We start from the raw sequence: 21,874 nt of genomic DNA on the forward strand, positions 1-21,874 counted from the left end.
TGTCACCCCAACTAACAAGTATCTAAAGGTAGAAAAACGGACGAGGACCTTACAACAGGCCGCCCGCCCCCACCACCCCAAACCAACCATAGTCACCCCTACCGGAACAATCTCTTAAAAAGAGTCTAGAGCAAAAAAATAGTCCAGAGGGGAGGGTGGGGGGGGAGGGGGAGGAACAAACAGCCCCGACCAGACCCCCTGCGCCAGTTATGAGTGCGGCTTACAGTTCCAAGCAGCGCGTTATTCTCCACTGTCCATTCGGGCCTGAGCCCCAGTGTCCGATCCTTCCACTCGGTCCAGCCAGTCCGCGGCCACCTCAGGGTTATCAAAGAACCAGGTCTTTCCATCATGTTCGATCCTCAATCGTGCGGGATACAGCATTGAGTATTTCACATCCCTGTCTCTCAACCGCCGGTTAACGGTCATAAAGCCTTGTCGCTGTCTCTGAACCATCTGGAGGAAGTACAGAAAAAACAACAGCGAAGCGTTCTCATAGTCCAGCGGCCCTGTGGACCTCGCCAATTGCAAAATGGTTTCCCGGTCACGAAAGTTCAGGACCCGGGCAATAATAGGACACAGAGGTGCCCCAACCTTCGGGCGACCGCCGGGAATCCTGTGTACCCTCTCCACTGTGAAGAAATTACTAAGGCCCTTCGGCTTAAGAGGGTTCAGGATGAGATCTCCGACATTCGGATTTCTCCGGAACCCCCAAAATGCGGACGTTATTGCGGCGCGCCCGACCCTCATATTCATCGAGCTTACTGTCAAATTGGTGTTGGGCCGCCTTGAGGTCGCGCACTTCCTTCTGGAGCTCAGAGACATCCTCGAGGAGGCTCGTCGTTTTGACCTCCAAGTTCTTGACATTCTCAGTAGTTTTGGTGAGGTCAGTCCTGAGAAGGCCCACCTCAATTGCGACAGTGTCCAGTTTTGTGTCCATCCTGCCCAAGGAAGATTGGACCCCAGTGATGGCAGACATTAGGTCTTTCATAGTGGGGTCATCGCCTACCGAGTCCCCTTCGGTACCTCCTGCCGGAGGTCGCTTTGCTTCAACCAGGGACCCCTTGGAGATAGCATATTTATCGATGCGATTCGATTGGCCCTGTCTGTTAGTTTTCGAGGTCTTCTGCTGAAGTTTCTCAGAGTCTCTCGATGCCATCTCGATCGCAAAGGCAGGGGAACCCACCACTCTTCAGTCGAGTGTAGGCCAGTGCTGCGATGGTCAGGTCGAGAGGCGCACGTCGTCGCAGCTGCGACTCGAATGCGACAAAGCAGGATCCGACCGGCCACTTCCGGTCTCTGCGGCCGATGTTGTGATACTCCGTCCCAGCTGGTTCCACACCCGGGTCCCCGGTCTCCGCGACCACAGGCCCCAATTTTCTCGACGACGATATTCGGTCGCCGCGGCCACCAAATGAGCCAGAATTTCACCTAGCGACTCAGGTGCTGGTCCCCCACCCGATGGTAGGGACAGGGCTCAGGAAGATGTGCCGGATAGTCGGTCAGGATGTGGTGGCCGGCGGAGCCGATGCTCAAGCGGCCATCTTGGTCGCTGGCTCGACTCCTCCCCTCCATTCTGCGGCTTTTTATGCTCAATTGTCCACCTTAGGCTTTGACATTTGGAAAGACAACCTTGGGACAAAAACTGTTTGGGGCACAAAAGACTGGCAGGTACAAGGTTTAGAAGTATTGTTTAGAGCCTGCATTATTCCAGAACACATGATGTTCCTACATGACACTGTTCAACAGACATCTTGTCTTGGCCTTGCTAAGACAAAAGATTTAAACAAACCATCCATACCTAAACCCACACCTGATAGTAACTTAACTTCAGATGAGGAAGTAGACGTAAACTATATTTTACAACAGAACAGAACAAATCCTGAATGGAAAAAATGGTTAATGTGGCCCACAGACACGAATAACTGTCAAGATAGATTCCTGAACAAGACACAAGGGTTCACAGTAACTCGGCCAGATCCAAGATATATCCAAAGACAACATCCAGGGATAATAACAACTTATAGTGTAGGAAAACTATGCCTTGAATGGCTGCAGAAATCCACACTTCCAGAAATAGAACAACACTTATCTTTGCTTAAAGATGGCGTTGATTTACGAGAATTCTTACTAGGACCAGGTAATCCATGTCATAAACGTTTCATATACGCCAGTATATATGCTGTTTACAATGAAGCTTGGAAAGTCACGCAAATGGAAACAGCTGACAGAATACGAGAAATTGATCATATTAATTTAGGGAAATCACTCTCTGTAGTTGACTATGGGTTAACAACTCTGTTGTCCAGAATATATTCTTTGGACAGCATTGTATCCTCTGCCATAGACATAATGGAACAGGACTTGCTAATGTTACAACATGGCCAGTCCCAATTACGTTCTATAGTGCTATTAGGCTCGAGGTTGCAAAACCTTCATTATGGCTATGTGCCTTGGCGTCTAATCAACACTAAGTCATTGTTTACTGTATTTAACCTTACAGATAAACAAATCTCGTTGGCACAGAGGAGGGCAGACTATACGGTGCTGAGCACTGAAAAGCTGGAGAGATTACCATTGACCGTTTCTGAGAAACCATCAGTTGAATGGATAATACATGGCACCATCATGATACCAGTGACGTCTTTCCAGTTTCAGTATTGCTTACAAAACATACCCGAAGGACTGTATGAAAAGTTGGGTAAAGAATACATTAAGTCGACCTGGGATGTACCATACACACACAAATGTTGGAGTGGGGTAAAGGAAGTATTTATTAGTGGTAAAAACTGTGAAAACTCACTAAGTGGTACACTATTGTGTCAAGGTATTAATTTACACGTAGCCTGCAAAGGTTCTTCCAATAACCTTTCTTGCCACCTGCAGGGTTCACCCACAGCGGTGATAGATCCAATTTTCAGGCAGCTTTCCAATGGTAGCTACGTTATGTTAAATGATCACAGCTGTTGTGGAATGATGCCAGGAATAAGCTCTCGTTACTGTGTCAGCCAGGGCCACTTGCTGTATGCAAGTATTGTTTCCTAAAACCAGGACAGACGGGGAGTCGCCACTATGGCCTTCACTGAACATCTCTTCTATACGAATTGATACTTTAAGCAGAATGAAAGCCATTCTTTTGCAAAAAACTGTGCCACTGACCTCGTCCAGAGAGACATATGATCTTCAAGTTGCAAGGTCCTCTGCAGAGATACATGCATTATTATAAACCAACTGCCCAGTGCATTTCACAGAAATGTTAGGTCGTATCTTTAACTTGTCTGATACCAGCGGTATTGCACATGTATTTAAGATGATTTTTTCGGGACTGTTAGCACCCTTTGAAGCAGTCCTGGGCATTTTTTCTAACTTTGTCCACTCTGTGTTCGGCGGCCTGCCTCTCATTTTGAGACTCCTAGCAGGGATCTTATTTTTATTCCTCCTGCTCTGTTATGGCAAATCCGGCCACTAGCGATACCCAAGCCAGCATGGAAAATGCGCTGCAGGCTATGAGTTACTGTGACAGAATAACACAGATCCTTGGCTTAGCTCATTTGAGAGATCTGAATACCACATGGTTCCTGTCATTCAGACCAATCTGGCAAGATTTCATCTTACCTGTTCTACGAGGCCTGCTTTGTGGAGAGGAATGCGTGTTAGATGTCTGTCTAACACTACCATCGGTTATGCCAATGGATGCTGACGCATTACTGGGTCCAGTAACGGCTCATGTGTTGTGTTGCCCCCAACGGCTACCAATCCTGATGATGGCATTCCTTGAGATCTCACGGGCAAATCCAACTGAAGGTGAGATACGTGGATCAACAGGCACACAGGTACCATCGGCTATGAACATTGTTAACGCGGCAACTGACGCGGACGGCGATGCTTTGCATATGTGCACAATTAACCTTCTTAACGAAGTGGTTGAACTTTCATCTACTGTGGTAGATGATTTCTTTGCCAGCCTTGATGACTTAATGTTTTCTCCCGACACCGAGAATAACTTTTGAAATTAGCACACAGCGTCCTTTCGAACTCTGAAATTCGACCTACACTTTTTCAAAACAAAAACTTGTAACTTTGGAACTGTGTTTTTTTTCTACGATTTGATTTGACTTTTTTCCAAACTTTGAACTATGGCACAAAAGTAATTTACTTAAAGTAGAACTATTCTTAGAGAACAAGAATTCCTTGAACACTTCCTAAAACAATATTAGCCTAATCCACAAACCAAAACAGTTTGTATATTCTGCTATGGGATGGTCTCGACATTTTTCTTCTGTAACTTAGAGCCATTTCATAAAATTTAATTTTCGTGTTTCATTCAGTTAGCATTGCTACTATCATTTTATATGCTTACAATGAAGTCATTTACTGTACTTATGTATTATACACAATGCTCATTTTTTGGTGTGCAACCATCTCTGAATGCATTTTATATGATTTTCTGGGAGTTGTAAACACATACTCTAGATTATATGTTTTAGTATTTACTCTTAGATGAACATAATAGTGTGGAGTGGGTGTTATGTATTATTTTAGGACTCTATTGTAAGTTTCTCGATTCATGCCCTTATATAGGTATGAATCACCATATCCTTATATAGGCATAGAAATCATAACCATATTTAGGCATAGCCCATGCAGTCCAAATACGGCAGGGGTACTTCCAATAGTTCCGAAACTCCACAACGATTTCTTGGAAAAACCCACCTTCAGCAGGCAGGGACTTCCCCTTGCTTGAATATTGATTTACCCAAGAACTCATGGAGTTTTCAAAGAACTGAGACTCTTTGATGATGTTATTATGTCCAAACATACGTCAAACCTGGCACCTTCAAGGTGTAAATATGCCCACACTTGCCCAAGCAAACACACAGTGGTTTGGAGCAGTACGAATATCTACTTGCACGACCCGCCCTGCTACAGCAAGTGCCGAAGGAAGCCGACCCTCCAGCAGATGCTCTGAGAGAGACGCTGTCTTTTCTCCTGCAGAGAAAATCCAGCTCCAGTGTTTCCAAGCTACCCTTGCGGGTTTCTGGGAAATCGGGTCCCGAGATCAAACCAAACTGGAATTTTTAAAACATTAATTATTATACTGTTTATATTTCTGAATTTTTAACATTATGAAATTATCGCTTATTTTGAAAATTATCGCCCTTTTACTGTATTCTATAAATGAAATGTTATATTGTGCATTCTCTTTTGGTAAAGATTTTAAATAATCAATCAATAAAACATTTACTTACTAGGGTCCCGAGACCAGCCTTCTTCATTCTAAACTAAGGTACGGAGCTGATTAGACCCTTAGAGAAATCTTGGGCAGATTCTTGGCAAAAGAATACTACATTTATGCTACACCTCACTTACTTCTTCCCTCGTACTAAGCTTAGGTTAGGTACATCGGGGCAGGCCTATTTTAGAAGCACCAGTTGAGTACTTTTAGCCTCTGTTATTTATGTATGTATTTGTCTATGGTTTAGGAACCATACAATGCTCTTACAGTATTATTTTATTCTACTATTTATACTGTATGCATTATATTTTACAACAAGTGTTACGATTGTAGCAGTTCATTTCTTATGCTTGAGAAAGAAGACTGTTCAATAAATCCTTTTTTTGAAAACGCCCGTTTATCTATTTCTCTGCACCTCTGGTGCAACGAAGCATGCACGATTGACTGAGTGAAATATCTATCTATTGTTTCCACGACTCTGAAGATACTTTTTATCTTGGGGAAACACAGTTGTCATGTTTATGCGGTTGTCAGAGACTAATCCCTTCTTGTGAATTCGAGAAAGGTTCTAGTGACCTCTGAGCTAGCTGGCACACACAATTAAGTCTAGTATATTCGATAGAGACCTAGTCAACCTCAGTCCTACGTCTAAAATATAGTATATATTATTCCAATGCGCAGAGCCGATTGGGAATATAGGAACTACACTACACCACCTCCTGTTTTATTTATGTGATTAAGAATGATGTTGGAGAATCCATAGGAATTCGTAGGTTTGTAACTGGATGCTAAGTTTAATTCAGGCAGGTATCTGTTAGCAGTATAACATCGATATACATGGTTATTTATGAAAATCAGAGCTTGCTATTAAATGTGTGTGTTTGACTTAGACCAAAGTGCCAATTTTCATGGAGATATATTAGAGATCTCAGATGTTTGATGTCAAAGTAGGAGAGTTAATTGGATGTGATAGGCCACATCGTTAATTATTTGTTAAGTCAGACTATTGGATGCCTCATCAAATTCTTGTTGCACAAAAAAAATCTTGCATCAGTCTTCCAGGCTCAGTTCTTTAGAAGAGTTCCTTTCATTTGGGTAGTGCTCACTGGAGGAATATTAATTTCAATTGTTTTACTTTTTGGGGGTGCTTTTCAGTTCCTTAGTACCTGGTATGGTTTTACCCACCAGTATGTAATGTATGAAGCCGTTATAGAAAAGATGTTCTTGGGGGAGTACTGGAGTCTTTTAAAGAGGCTGATGTTGCGTCCAGTATGTGTAATGCTATGACTTTAACCTTTGGTAAGTTGGGACCTACTATCAGAGGGGAGTCAAGTATGGGTGATGCACAGAACATGCTCATTGTCTTTAAGATAGAGTTGAAAACTGGTGTTGCTGATCGGCTTGGTCTGAAGGACTCTATTCTAGATGGTTAAGCTGAAGAGGCCATTTACGTCTAATCGCACTGATGTAGAAGAATAAGTAACAGCTGTGTACACAGTGATTATAACAATGGAGCATACAAAGACATACAAAGGGAATGAATGATGGAGACTTTGATACCTGTGCAGAATAAAATACAATATGTGTTGCACTTATTCAGATGGTATTTGTGAGAAAGTTGTTCTTTTTGCCCTAATCACCCCCGGTTTTTGACTGATACTGGTTATAACTGACTCTGACTGCGCCCTCGGCTCTACTAACCAGGCACAGGGCATGTGCTCTGAGTAAAAAGGTATATGGTAATTAGGTATAATTACAATTGGTACTGACCACCTACTTGCAAGTCCCTAGTACCTGGGTACTCATGGTACAGCCCGCAGGCCGCCAGCGGCCCGGCAAGCCTTCCTTGGAGGCCCACGGGCCTTCCAGACATCTTACCTGTGCTCTTATTTTTTAATTTTTTAATGAGTGTCAGCAAACACAGACTCTGCTCTATGGGGGCGGGCGATTCCAGCCATAGTCAGAGTGGAGCTGCAGGGGCTCTAAGAAGAGGTAAAATACAACAAAGCCTCATTAACAAGTGAATGGTCTTTTAAGATCTGTGAAGTACTCGGGTGCGGCTGTATGCCTGGGAAGCTGTCTCTGCCTGGGCTGCCACACACACAGGGTGAGGTGACAGGGTGACTGAGGGCAGCTGGGAGTGAGAGCTGAGAGCTGAGATAGGGGCAGACAGATGAGGTAGAGACAGGGAGACAGAGACACAGGGAGACAGAGAGAGACAGGGACAGGTAGCCAGGGAGTCAGAGAGACAGGGAGACAGAGAAACAGGGAGACAGAGACAGGGAGACAGACAGGGAGAGAGAGAGACAAACAGAGACAGAGACAGGGAGACAGAGACTGGGAGACAGAGACTGGGAGACAGAGACAGGGAGAAAGAGACAAGGGAGAAAGAGACAGGGAGCGAGAGACAAACAGAGACAGAGAAACAGGGAGACAAAGACATGGAGACAGACAGGGAGAGAGAGAGACAAACAGAGACAGAGACAGGGAGACAGGGAGAGAGAGACAAAAAGAGACAAAGAGACAGGGAGACAGAGAGACAGGGAGGGGGAGAAAAATAGAGACAGAGAGACAGGGAGACAGAGACAGGGAGACAGAGAGACAGGGAGACAGAGACAGGGAGAGAGAGACAAACAGAGAGACAGGGAAACAGAGAGACAGAGACAGAGAGACAGAGACAGAGGGACCGAGAGACAGAGAGAGGGAGACCGAGAGACAGAGAAAGGGAGACAGAGACAGAAACAGGGAGACAGAGACAGAGAGACAGACAGGTAAACAGAGAGAGACAGACAGAGAGGGAGATAGAGACAGGGAGACAGAGAAACAGGGAAAGCGATAGAGAGACACAGACAGAGAGACAGGGAGACAGAGAGACAGGGAGACAGAGAGAGAGGGAGGCAGAGACAGGGGAAGACAGATGAGGTAGAGACAGGGAGACAGAGAGACAGGGAGACAGAGAGAGACAGGGACAGGTAGCCAGGGAGACAGAGAGACAGGGAGACAGACAAGGAGAGAGACAAACAGAGAGAAAGACAAGGAGATAGAGACTGGGAGACAGAGACAGGGACAAAGAGACAAGGGAGACAGAGACAGAGAGAGAGAGACAAACAGAGACAGAGACAGGGAGACAGAGACAGGGAGAGAGAGACAAACAGAGACAGAGCGAAAGGGAGACAGAGACAGGGAGAGAGGGAAACACAGAGACAGAGAGACAGGGAGACAGAGACAGGGAGACAGAGAGCCAGGGAGACAGAGACAGGGAGAAAGACAAACAGAGAGACAGGGAAACAGAGAGACATAGACAGAGAGACAGAGACAGTAAGACAGAGACAGAGAGACAGGAAGACAGAGACAGAGAGACAGGGAGACAGAGAAAGGGAGAGAGAGAGACAAGCAGAGAGACAGGGACACAGAGAGACAGAGACAGGGAGACAGAGACATGGAGACAGAGACAGGGAGATAGAGACAGGGAGACAGAGACAGAGACAGAGAGACAGACGGGGATACAGAGAGAGAGACAGAGAGAGAGGGAGACAGAGACAGGGAGACAGAGACAGGGAGACAGAGAAACAGAGACAGGGAAACCGAGAGACAGAGACAGGGAGACAGAGACAGGGAGACAGGGAGACAGAGACAGGGAGACAGAGACAGAGACAGAGAGACAGACGGGGATACAGAGAGAGACAGAGAGAGAGGGAGACAGAGAGAGGGAGACAGAGACAGGGAGACAGAGAGACAGGGACACCGACAGAGAGACAGGGAGACAGAGACAGGGAGACAGAGAGACAGGGAGACAAGGAGACAGAGAGAAAGGGAGTAAGAGAGACATGGAGACAGAGAGGCAAGGAGAAAGAGAGACAGGGAGACAGAGAGACAGGGAGACAGAGACAGGGAGTCAGGGAGACAGAGACAGGGAGACAGAGACGGAAACAGAGAGACAGAGACAGAGAGACAGACACAGAGACAGAGAGACAGAGACAGGGAGACAGAGAGACAGGGAGACAGAGAGACAGAGACGGAGACAGAGATGGAGACAGAGAGACAGAGACAGAGAGACAGAGACAGGGAGACAGAGACAGGGAGACCGAGAGACAGAGACAGGGAGACCGAGAGACAAAGACATGGAGTCCAAGAGACAGAGACATGGGGACAGAGACAGGGAGACAGAGACAGAGAGACAGACGGGGAGACAGAGAGAGACAGAGAGGGAGAGACAGAGACAGAGACAGGGAGACAGAGACAGGGACACATAGACAGGGAGACAGAGACAGAGAGACAGAGACAGGGGGAGGGAGACAGACAGGGAGACAGGGGGAGGAAGACAGGGGGGACCAATGGAGGGAGTCAGGGGGAGACAGAGGGAGGGAGAGGGAGACAGACAGAGGGAGACAGATAGAGGGAAAGATATAGATGGAGGAAGACAGAGAGAGACAGACAGAGGGAGATAGAGACACAGACAGAGGGACAGGGAGACAGAGAGAGAGGGAGGCAGAGACAGGGGAAGACAGATGAAGTAGAGACAGGGAGACAGAGAGACAGGGAGACAGAGAGAGACAGGGACAGGTAGCCAGGGAGACAGAGAGACAGGGAGACAGAGACAGGGAGACAGACAAGGAGAGAGACAAACAGAGAGAAAGACAAGGAGATAGAGACTGGGAGACAGAGACAGGGACAAAGAGACAAGGGAGACAGAGACAGAGAGAGAGAGACAAACAGAGACAGAGAGACAGGGAGACAAAGACATGGAGACAGACAGGGAGACAGAGAGAGAGACAAACAGAGACAGGGAGACAGAGACAGGGAGAGAGAAACAAACAGAGACAGAGAGAAAGGGAGACAGAGACAGGGAAAGAGGGAAACACAGAGACAGAGAGACAGGGAGACAGAGACAGGGAGACAGAGAGACAGGGAGACAGAGACAGGGAGAAAGACAAACAGAGAGACAGGGAAACAGAGAGACATAGACAGAGAGACAGAGACAGTAGGACCGAGACAGAGAGACAGGAAGACAGAGACAAAGAGACAGGGAGACAGAGAAAGGGAGCGAGAGACAAACAGAGAGACAGGGACACAGAGAGACAGAGACAGGGAGACAGAGACATGGAGACAGAGAGATAGAGACAGAGAGACAGCGAGACAGTGACAGGGAGACCGAGAGACAGAGACAGGGAAACCGAGAGACAGAGACAGGGAGACAGAGACAGAGACAGAGAGACAGACGGGGATACAGAGAGAGACAGACAGAGAGGGAGACAGAGACAGGGAGACAGAGACAGGGAGACAGAGAGACAGGGACACCGACAGAGAGACAGGGAGACAGAAACAGGGAGACAGAGAGACAGGGAGACAAGGAGACAGAGAGAAAGGGAGAAAGAGAGACATGGAGACAGAGAGGCAGGGAGAAAGAGAGACAGGGAGACAGAGAGACAGAGAGACAGGGAGACAGAGACAGGGAGACAGAGACAGGGCGACAGAGACAGAAACAGAGAGACAGAGACAGAGAGACAGAGACAGAGACAGAGACAGAGACAGGGAGACAGAGACAGGGAGACAGAGAGACAGGGAGACAGAGACAGGGTGACAGAGACAGAGACAAGTAGACAGAGACAGGGAGACAGAGAGACAGAGACGGAGACAGAGAGACGGAGACGGAGACGGAGAGACCGAGATGGAGACAGAGAGACAGAGACAGAGAGACAGAGACAGGGAGACAGAGACAGGGAGACCGAGAGACAGAGACAGGGAGACCGAGAGACAAAGACATGGAGTCCGAGAGACAGAGACAGGGAGACAGAGACAGAGAGACAGACGGGGAGACAGAGAGGGAGAGACAGAGACAGAGACAGGGAGACAGAGACAGAGAGACAGAGGCAGGGGGAGGGAGACAGACAGGGAGACAGGAGGAGGAAGACAGGGGGGACCAATGGAGGGAGTCAGGGGGAAACAGAGGGAGGGAGAGGGAGACAGACAGAGGGAGACAGATAGAGGGAAGGATATAGATGGAGGAAGACAGAGAGAGACAGACAGAGGGAGATAGAGGGGGAAGACAGAGGAAGGGAGACAGAGGGAGGGAGACAGAGACAGACAGAGGAAGAAAGGGGGAGTGAGACAGAGGGAGGAGGGCAACAGACAGAGGGAGACAGGTATATTTATACACACACGCACACAGAGACACACACACACATATACATGCCAGGTCTGGTGGCTCAGTGGACGAAGACGTCCGCTGCAGTGGCCTGTTCAACCTCATGGTCACGGTTTTCTTTTTTCTATAGCCCCGCCCCTCCCCCTCTGACCCTGCCCCCACCAGTGCGGCCACTGACCACACTGTAATTTTGGCCCCCGAGAGAATGTTTGTGAGTACCCATGCCCTAGTATATGGAAGTGTTTGGAAAAATGATTAACCCAAAGTCCTATTTTTTATTAGAAGAAATCACACTATATGCTTTTTGTGATTAGGGTTATTTATTTACCCATATTTTTTTTTATACCTATTCCTTCTTTTTTTACATACCAAGAACATCCTCTTGTTTCAGAGAAACACATACGACATTTGGACTTCCATTTATCAAAATCACAATCACAAAACCACATTTACATAAAAATAAATCACATAATGACCACATAGAACATACGATATGTCACTAAATAACTTCACATTGACAACAACATATACATACAACATATATGAACTCTCGCATATGCCACCACCTATTTAGGCATATGTGAACCAAACCAATTTGCCTGATTTGTACTTCAAATATTCAACATCAAAAATTGATCAAGCTGACGCGTTTCAAGCCTCGCTGTATTCTTTACGGGCTTTCATCAGGGCTTCTTAGTTCACGCAAATTGGACATATCTACAAATAAAACCATAAAATATCAATTCTAATTCCTCCCATGTCCTTGTAATTAGTGTAAACCCGCCTGGCCGGCAGTGCCTACCTCTTTATCTGTTAATTGAAGACAAAGATCTCTATTGTCCACAAGTCCGCCTCTAGACAGCAAGATGCACCCTACAAAAATAAACCAATCGGTTGTCCTCACTGTGTTCCGATCTAATTTTGCATCATTTATCATGCGTGGCATATTTAGGCATGCGACACGTACCTTGTTTCCAATGTGGGGACCTCTCTATTTGGTTTCCTTTGCCATGGCTCTGCGCCAATCTACTTTGTTTTATTCTGAAATAAAACCATATATTCAGCAACACATTTTAGAACAGCGCAGTAGCACCAGATTATAATGCTCTTCTTTGTTTCTGAACCACAAGTACCTTATTTGCAGGGGAGCAGGTTTTCAACCTTGGCCAGACCGTAGCATATATATCTCTTCTCTCGGTTAATCTACAAAGTGAATGGAGTGCCGGGATTTTATTATTATCTAATTAGATGTCCGGTTCTTAGCATGCGGCGCACCGCGCTGTGAGAATGGCAAAATCCAGCTTACCTCTCACAGCGCTTTAGCTTCAGCTGCGGTGGGGTCTATTCAATCAGCAATGGGCAGAGACGCCAACTTCTCGATTGTATTCACCGCGGTCCTGGCCGAATTCACAGAAGCGTTCGTGTGTAACTTCCTGCTAGGGCGCTCGGCATCATGGGGGATGTAGTTAAATCTATTGTTAGACGGGAACTCCGCTTCAGTGTAACTGGCGAAAGATGTTCCAATGATTTTTCTTTCACGGGGATCATTTTGGTTTATAAATGTTGATAGATATATTTAACATATAATGCCCATTGCGCCGGCAGCGCACGGCCTCATTGGGATTGTGGTTTTTTTTCTGTCGCGCTTGTGAGCTTACACTGCAGTTCACGGGACACCTCCTGTAACATATGATAGAATACTTGGTCTCTCGGTATTTATATATTTAATCCTGCCGACCGGCGGGAATTATTTTTGTGATCCTTCATGGCAGGCTCTCCTCCTGGGTTGTGGTTATTAATAAACAAAGGAATTACGCTATTTTTCATCTTGCTGTTCAGACCGGACCGTGGACAAAATTTGGCTTCCCAATCAAATGGGAGTAGATCAATGGGGGTTAAAAGCCTCGAATCTGGTCGAGTATAATTACATATACACGTAACTCATGAGCAACTTTTTTTGGCATCAGACATCTACTTTTACAGTTATATATCATAAGACATCTACTTTTCAGGTATTTACCAAAAAACACATTTCGTTCTTGCATCACACTTTTGATAATTCTGACATTTCATTAAGTCCCGAGAGCACACTGTTAAACTTCATTATTAAATATGCTTCCTTGGCTAGCAATATGGAATCGACATCTACCCTATTGTCAGACCCCCTTAAAACCAATAACACAGTCCATTTAAAATCTTTTTCTGAGTGCCCTTCTTTTACATAGTGTGCCACCATGGGGTCGTGCTTACTTTCTTTTTAATTCTGGACCGATGCTGTGTAATCCGTTGGTTGATCTGATGGTTTGTTTTACCTATATAGATCTTACTACAGGGGCAAATTACTGCATAGACAACATTTTTTGTCCTGTAGTTTGTGAATGTTGTGTGTTTCCATTTCACGCCCTGGTGTGTAAACTCTGTCCATTCGATCGTGGATTCGCCTGCAATACAGTTTCCACACTTATGATGGCCCTCCACTGGCTTCATGCCCAATTGTGACCTTAAATTCTTTTTTAATCTCCTTGGGGAAGATGTCAGCCCTCACCAATTCCTGCCCGATACTTTTATTCTTTTTTATTGCAAAGAGTGGTCTTGGGAATTGTACCTCCTGATTTTCCAATAAATGCCAATTGCGCATTATGATCTGTTTAAATTTGTTTGTGGCAGGGCCAAAAGTTTTTCTTTTTTTTGGAGGAGAACCTCTCTTGGCGTATACCAAGCACGCTTCTTAGCGTGCTCAAGAATTTTTTCGGATATCCTCTCTTTTGCATCTGGTCACAGAAGTTACCTGCATAAAACTCGAAATCGTCCTTTAAGGAACAATTTATGCGGATTCGTAGCAGCTGCCCGTAAGGGAGATTTTCTTTTAGGCACTTTGGATGTGCGCTCTTAAAGTGCAATATTGTGTTTTTGTCAGTGTCTTTACGGTATAATGCTACTGAGAGAGTTCCTTCTCTTGGGATTACATCAACATCTAGGAACGTCAGTTTGGATTTGCTTTTGGCATAGCTGAATTTAATATCATGGTGCCTTGACCCAAGACATCCAAAGAATTCATCCAAATCTTCGCTCGAGCCAGACCAAAGGCACCAGATATCGTCAATATACCTCAGCCATTGACTAATTCTAGGAATGGGTTATTGTCAAAGATAAGTTTCTCCTCTAATTGCACCATGAAGAGGACCGCCATCTCTGGGGCAAAAGGACATCCCATGGCGGACCCCTTTGTTTGGAGGTAAAAAGAATTACCAAACTTGAAATAATTCTTTTCAAGAGCAACTGTGGCTAGAATCAAAATAAATTCGGTACTGACCCTGTGTGGTCTTGTTCTTTTTTCTAAGTACAATTCAATGACCTCCAGAGGAGTAAGTAATTGAATTATACACACTCCTGGGGTATAGGTGAAACTCTGAATCACCTGAAGAATATGTCTGAGAAGGATGCCCTCTCTTTTTCAGAGGAACACATTCAAAATTTAGTTTCAGCTCGATCCCCCTTTTCCGCAATTGCATTGAGTACTGAAGCAAAGCAGCAAAGTGAGATTGATGGCCTCATCCGGTTGAGCAAAAAATACATTCAAATAGAACTACATGGCCACTTTCTTTTGCTACATCTGAAAGCTGGAACAATCCCGTGGGGATTACAGGTGAAGAACACTCCGGTCATCTTTATTGATGACCCCGAATACAAAAGAGGCTTCAGTGGGATAAGTACGAAATGCAGCAGGGACCTCATGGTCCACACAATAGAGACAGCTGCACGGCTTTGTAAGAAAGAACTAGAAGAATTGGACAAACTAACACAGGAATTACAAAATAATCACTCAGATACTGAAGCAAAGGCATAGCTAGAGAAAATTGAAAAGGAAATCGTCACCTTTAAAGACAACACAATTAGTTACAAAACTTTCAAATTTGAGAAAGACAGTAAGGCTTTCAGTCCTGAACAAGCTTACCCATATATAAAGGAAGACTTTTATACATCAGTTGAATCGCGTAGGGCTCTCACAAACTATCAAGGTCGCTCACAAAATAGATTCACTACATTTTCTGAAACTTTATCTTCCGAATCTTCAACAGATTCTGACTCAAGATCAGGAAAACAAAAGAAACAGGGGCCTTTTTTATAGAAAGGCCAGCCAAAAGGCAAAGTAAGATTCAAGCAACAGCCGTGGGAGATGCGAACACAGAGACAGTTTTACAAATCATGAAAGAAAGCTCTATTGTCAACTTGTCAACAAAAGTTTTAACTAAGAGTGAGGAGTCGGTATTAGAACTGGGTCTTGAATTTGTTCCAAACAGAGCCACAGACTACACTAAACTAAAACTAGAAACCTTAGAATTTTGCAGAAAAATTTGCCTTAAAGCATTCTTTCTGGACAAAGAGTATAAAGGAAATTCGGAGATTACAGGGCTAGCCAATAAATCTAAGTTTGTTCCTCCAGCACATGGGGTACCAAAAGCAGTAATCGCATACGAACAAGCGGTGATGTCCTACCTGTTACAACTAGAGAAACATGGCAGGTTCTTAAAAAAAACATTAACTTTGAACAACAAAAGGCACTCATGGATTTAAAGAATGATGGGACGGTAGTGATAAAACAGGCAGATAAAGGGGGAGCCCTAGTAATCTGGCCAAAAGAAATGTACATGAGAGAGGGAAAAACTCAGGTTGAGAATGAGGAGTGTTATAGGAAAATCAATGAGGATCCCACCAGAGCAATACAAGAACAGGTATCAGTGGACTTGAAAGAAGGCCTGGACATAGGGATGCTGGGTCCCAAAGAATTTGACTATCTGACTAAGCGATACCCAAGGGTCCCAGTTCTTTACTTCCTCCCAAAAATACACAAAGGCTCAATGACCCACCGGGCCGTCCGATCGTATCGGGGTGTGATTCCGTGTTGGAGCCACTATCAAAATATGTGGACATTTTTTTAAAGCCTTTTCTCTCTGATGTACGTTCATACTTAAGAGACACAACCGACTTCATCGAAAAAGTGGAAGGTGTACAATATAATGAACAAGAGCAATGGATGGTGTCTTTTGATGCCACCTCCTTAGACACCCAAATATCACAAGATGAGGCATTGGAGGTCATTGAATTGTACTTAGAAAAAAGAACAGGACCACACAGGGTCAGTACCGAATTTATTTTGAGTCTAGCCACAGTTGCTCTTAAATAGAATTATTTCAAGTTTGGTGATTCTTTTTACCTCCAAACAAAGGGGTCCGCCATGGGATGTCCTTTTGCCCCAGAGATGGCGGTCCTCTTCATGGCGCAATTTGAGGAGAAATTTATCTTTGACAATAACCCATTCCTTGGTAGAATTAGTCAATGGCTGAGGTATATTGACAATATCTGGTGCCTTTGGTCTGGCTCGAGAGAAGATTTGGATGAATTCTTTGGAAGGCTTGGGTCAAGGCACCATGATATTAAATCTAGCTATGCCAAAAGCAAATCCAAATTGACGTTCCTAGATGTTGATGTAATCCCAAGAGAAGGAACTCTCTCAGTAGCATTACACCGTAAAGAAACTGACAAAAACACAATATTGCACTTTAAGAGCGCACATCCAAAGTGGCTAAAAGAAAGTCTCCCTTACGGGCAGCTGTTACGCATCCGCAGAAATTGTTCCTTAAAGGACGATTTCGAGTTTTATGCAGGTAACTTCTGCGACCAGATGCAAAAGAGAGGATAGCTGAAAAAAATGCTTAAGCACGCTAAGAAGCGTGCTTGGTATACGCCAAGAGAGGTCCTGCTCCAAAAAAAAAGAAAAAACAAAATTGGAGAGACTTGTATGCGTTCCACTTTTGGCCCTGCCACAAACAAATTTAAACAGATCATAATGCGCAATTAGCATTTATTGGAAAATCAGGAGGTACAATTCCCAAGACCACTCTTTGCAATGAAAAAGAATAAAAGTATTGGGCAGGAATTGGTGAGGGCTGACATCTTCCCCAAGGAAATAAAAAAGGATTTAAGGTCACAATTGGGCATGAAGCCAGTGGAGGGCCATCATAAGTGTGGAAACTGTATTGCATGCAAATCCACGATCGAAGGGACAGAGTTTGCACACCAGGGTGTGAAATGGAAACACTCAACATTCACAAACTGCAGGACAAAAAATGTTGTCTATGCAGTAATTTGCCCCTGTAGTAAGATCTATATAGGTAAAACAAATCATCAGATCAACCAACGGATTACACAGCATCGGTCCAGAATTAAAAAGAAAGTAAGCACGGCCCCATTGTGGCACACTATGTAAAAGAAGGGCACTCAGAAAAAGATTTTAAATGGACTGTGTTATTGGCTTTAAGGGGGTCTGACAATAGGGTAGATGTCGATTCCATATTGCTAGCCAAGGAAGCATATTAAATAATGAAGTTTAACAGTGTGCTCTCGGGACTTAATGAAATGTCAGAATTATCAAAAGTGTGATGCAAGAACGAAATGTGTTTTTTGGTAAATACCTGAAAAGTAGATGTCTTATGATATATAACTGTAAAAGTAGATGTCTGATGCCAAAAAATGTTGCTCATGAGTTACGTGTATATGTAATTATACTCGACCAGATTAGAGGCTTTTAACCCCCATTGATCTACTCCCATTTGATTGGGAAGCCAAATTTTGTCCACAGTCCGGTCTGAACAGCAAGATGAAAAATAGCGTAATTCCTTTGTTTATTAATAACCACAACCCAGGAGGAGAGTCCGCCATGAAGGATCACAAAAATAATTCCCGCCGGTCGGCAGGATTAAATATATAAATACTGAGAGACCTCGAGTTTTCTATCATATGTTACAGGAGGTGTCCCGTGAAGTGCAGTGTAAGCTCACAAGCGCAAAAGAAAAAAAAAACACAGTCCCCATGAGGCTGTGCGCTGCCGGCGCAATGGGCATTAAATGTTAAGGAAGATGCTACTTACTAGTATGCATCTGTTCTTGGTATAGAGGGCTGCATAGTGGTACATTATGAATAGATCGCCATCTGGTGTTGGGCTCGGATGATTGCACTTGTTTTTCTCTTGGAGAAGTCTTTTGTCGTCACAAGACTGGTGACTCCTCCTTTGGGTGCTAGTGCGCATGGGCATCGGCTCCATCCTTAGATTGTTTTGCCATAGTAGGGTTAGATGGAGTAGTATGATAGAATACAGATAGAAATGCCCATGTAAGTGTATCTAAATGAGATAGTGTTGGAACAGACACAGGATTCCGGGGAGGCTGGGAGGGCATGTACCACTCTGCAGCCCTCTCTGCCAAGAACAGATGCATACTGGTAAGTAGCATATTCCGTTCGAGGCATATGGGCTGCAGATGGTACATTATGAATAGACTATACAGCAGTTATCTCCCTAGCGGTGGCCACCAATGTCTGTTGCAACAGTCTGAAATAAAGTCTTTAGTACAGCTTGTCCCACTGTAGCTTGTTGTGTTGCCTGCACATCTACACAGTAGTGTTTTGTGAAGGTATGCGGTGTAACCCAGGTAGCTGCTTTGCATATGTCATCTAGGGGAATGTTTCCTAAGAATGCCATAGATGCTCCTAGTTTACGTGTAGAGTGAGCTCTAGGAGGAACAGTTAATGTCCTCTTTGCTTTTAAGTAGCATATTTGTATACATTTTACAATCCACCTGGCAATGCCTGCTTTAGAGATAGGATTGCCCTTATGTGTAGGAGAAAACGCTACAAATTGTTGTTTTGTCTTTCTGAAAGTTTGTGTTCTTTCTATGTAGTACAATAGTGCCCTTCTGACATCTAATGTATGTAGGGCTCTTTCTGCTACCGTCTGTGGTTTTGGAAAGAAGACTGGTAGTTCCACTGGCTGATTGATGTGGAATGCTGAAATTATTTAGGCAAGAATTTTGGGTTTGTTCTAAGAACCACTTTATTTTGGTGTAGCTGCATAAATGGTTCTTGTATTGTAAATGCTTGCAGTTCACTTACTCTTCTGAGGGAAGTAATAGCTATAAGAAATGCCACTTTCCATGTGAGGAATTGTATTTCACACCTATGCATAGGTTCGAAAGGTGGTCCCATTAGTCTGGTAAGTACTATGTTGAGATTCCAGACTGGGGCAGGCGGTAGTCTTGGTGGAATTACTCTTTTGAGGCCTTCCATAAAAGCTTTTATTGCTGGTACTTTAAACAGGGAAAGATGTTGTCTGTTTTGTAGGTACGCCGCTATAGCTGCAAGATGTACTCTAATAGAGGTGTAGGCAAGGTTACATTGCTGCAAGTGTAGTAAATAGCAAATAATCTGTTTAGTGGATGCGTCCAGAGGGTTGATGTTGTTACTGCTACAGTATACAGCAAACCTTTTCCACGTTGCTGCATAGCATGCTCTGGTAGTAGAACGTCTTGCTTGCTTAATGATTTCCATACAGTCTGGAGGTAAATCTAAGTATCCAAATTCTATGACCTCAGGAGCCAGATCGCTAGGTTCAATTGTTTGGGATCTCGGTGCATTATTTCTCCATGGTTCTGTGTAAGGTGCATGGCTAATAATCTCAGTTTTTGATGTGGCACCTGAGAGAGTTGCAGTAGCGTGGTGAACCACGGCTGTCTTGCCCACGTGGGTGCTACTAGTATCATTGTCATTGAATGTTGTTGCAGTTTCCGAACTACTAATGAAATTAGCAGGAGAGGGGGAAAAGCGTAAGCAAATTTGTTGGACCAATTTATCCATAGCGCATTGCCCTGGGACAGGTGGTGTGGGTACCTGGATGCGAAGCTTTGGCATTTTGCGTTCTGATGAGTGGCAAAGAGATCTATCTCTGGTTTTCCCCATCTTTGGAAGAATGGCTGCAGTATTTGGTTGTGCAGTTCCCATTCGTGTATTTGTTCTGACTCTCTGCTTAGGATGTCTGCTATCTGATTTTGAACTCCTGGTAGGTGTTTGGCTAACAGATAGATCTTTAGAGGAATGGCCCATCTCCAAATGTCCTCTGCTAGTCTGGATAGTTGGAGAGAGTGTGGCCCCCCCTGTTTTTGAATATAATACATTGCAGTCATGTTGTCTGTTCTGATCAGGACTGCTTTGTTGAGGATTTGCATTTGGAAAGCTTTTAATGCTAGAAACACTGCTAGTAGTTCCAGATAATTGATGTGCAGTCTTTTTTGCTGTACACTCCATTTTCCCTGTACTGTATATTTCTCCATATGCGCTCCCCATCCGGTGAGCGATGCATCCGCTGTTATTATTACTTGTGGAATCGGTTCTAGGAACAACCGTCCCTTGGAAATGTTTGTTGTGTTCCACCACTTCAGAGAGCGATGTGTGCGGTCGTCTACCAACACCAGATCTGTAATCTGACCTTGAGCCTGATTCCACTGTGTCGCTAGACACTCCTGCAGTGGACGCATTTGTAGTCTGGCATATGGTATAAGCAGTATGCAAGAGGACATCATCCCTAACAGCTGCATGAACACTTGGGCTGTTAGTGATTGTTGTGGTTGAAATCTTTGGATCAACGTGGTCATTGTTTGGATCCTGATTGGATTGGGGTATACTTTGGCTTTTTCTGTGTCTATAGTAGCCCCTAGGTATTGTTGAATCTTGTTTGGTTGTAGGTGGGATTTTGTGTAGTTCACCGTAAACCCTAGCTGGTGCAGCAATTGAATGGACATTCTTCCTGTGACTTGGCTTTTATTAGCCAATCGTCCAAGTAAGGGAAGACATGTATTTCTTGTCTTCTTAGGTGTGCTGCAACTACTGCTAGACATTTCGTGAACACCCTTGGTGCTGTTGTGACCCCAAATGGAAGGACTTTGAACTGATAATGTTGTCCTTCTACTACAAACCTGAGGTATTTTCTGTGGGCTTTGTGAATTGGGATGTGAAAGTAAGCGTCTTTTAGATCCAGTGTAGAAAGAAAGTCCCCTTTCTTCAGTAAAGGAAGTACTTGTTGGAGCGTGACCCTGTGGAAATGTTCCGAGTTTATGTATGCATTGAGAGGTCTGAGGTCTAAGATTGGTCTTAGAGACCCATCTTTTTTGGGGATTAGGAAGTATAGAGAGTATACTCCTGTCCCTTGCTGATGTTTTGGAACCTTCTCTATGGCATGCTTTTGTAGCAGTGATAGTACATCTTGTTTTAACAATGTTATATGATCTTGACTCATTGGACGCTGTCTGGGGGGGATGTTTGGTGGGGTAGCTGTGAGTTCCAGGCAATAACCATGTTGGATAATCTGTCTCACCCACCTGTCTGATGTGATGTTTTCCCAGACAGGTAGGAACTGTGATAAACGTCCCCCGACCGGTGTTATATGGTCTGGGGGGAGTTGTATTAAGTCACTGTTTTGGGGTTGGGGAGTTGCGGTTGTTATTATTTCTGCGACCTCTACCTTTGTTGTCGTTACCTCTGTAACTGCCTCTTGAATTACCTCTGGGTGATGTTGTGTAAAAGAGGTAGATTGTTGGCTTGTGCCTGTATTTTTTGACCCGCCTCTATAGGTGGACCTACGAAAGGAACCCCTTTGAGTTGGCTGTTGT

At 44.6% G+C, this 21,874-nt stretch overlaps 1 protein-coding gene and 1 long non-coding RNA gene across 2 annotated transcripts in view; both read right to left on the reverse strand.

Annotated features, from left to right (window-relative positions):
- USP18 (ubiquitin specific peptidase 18) overlaps positions 1–21,874 on the reverse strand; it is a 182,850-nt gene that overhangs the window by 53,845 nt on the left and 107,131 nt on the right. The gene's annotated exons all lie outside the window — the stretch shown is intronic.
- Positions 12,069–12,574, reverse strand: LOC147734627 (uncharacterized). The gene is made up of 3 exons (XR_015307601.1): positions 12,512–12,574; positions 12,346–12,419; positions 12,069–12,251 (listed from the first exon to the last, which is right to left on the reverse strand). It is a non-coding gene; the product is annotated as an uncharacterized LOC147734627 (long non-coding RNA).

The sequence above is a fragment of the Lissotriton vulgaris genome, chromosome 1_2 (genome assembly GCF_964263255.1).
Source record: "Lissotriton vulgaris chromosome 1_2, aLisVul1.2, whole genome shotgun sequence".
Classification (NCBI taxonomy): Eukaryota; Metazoa; Chordata; class Amphibia; order Caudata; family Salamandridae; genus Lissotriton; species Lissotriton vulgaris.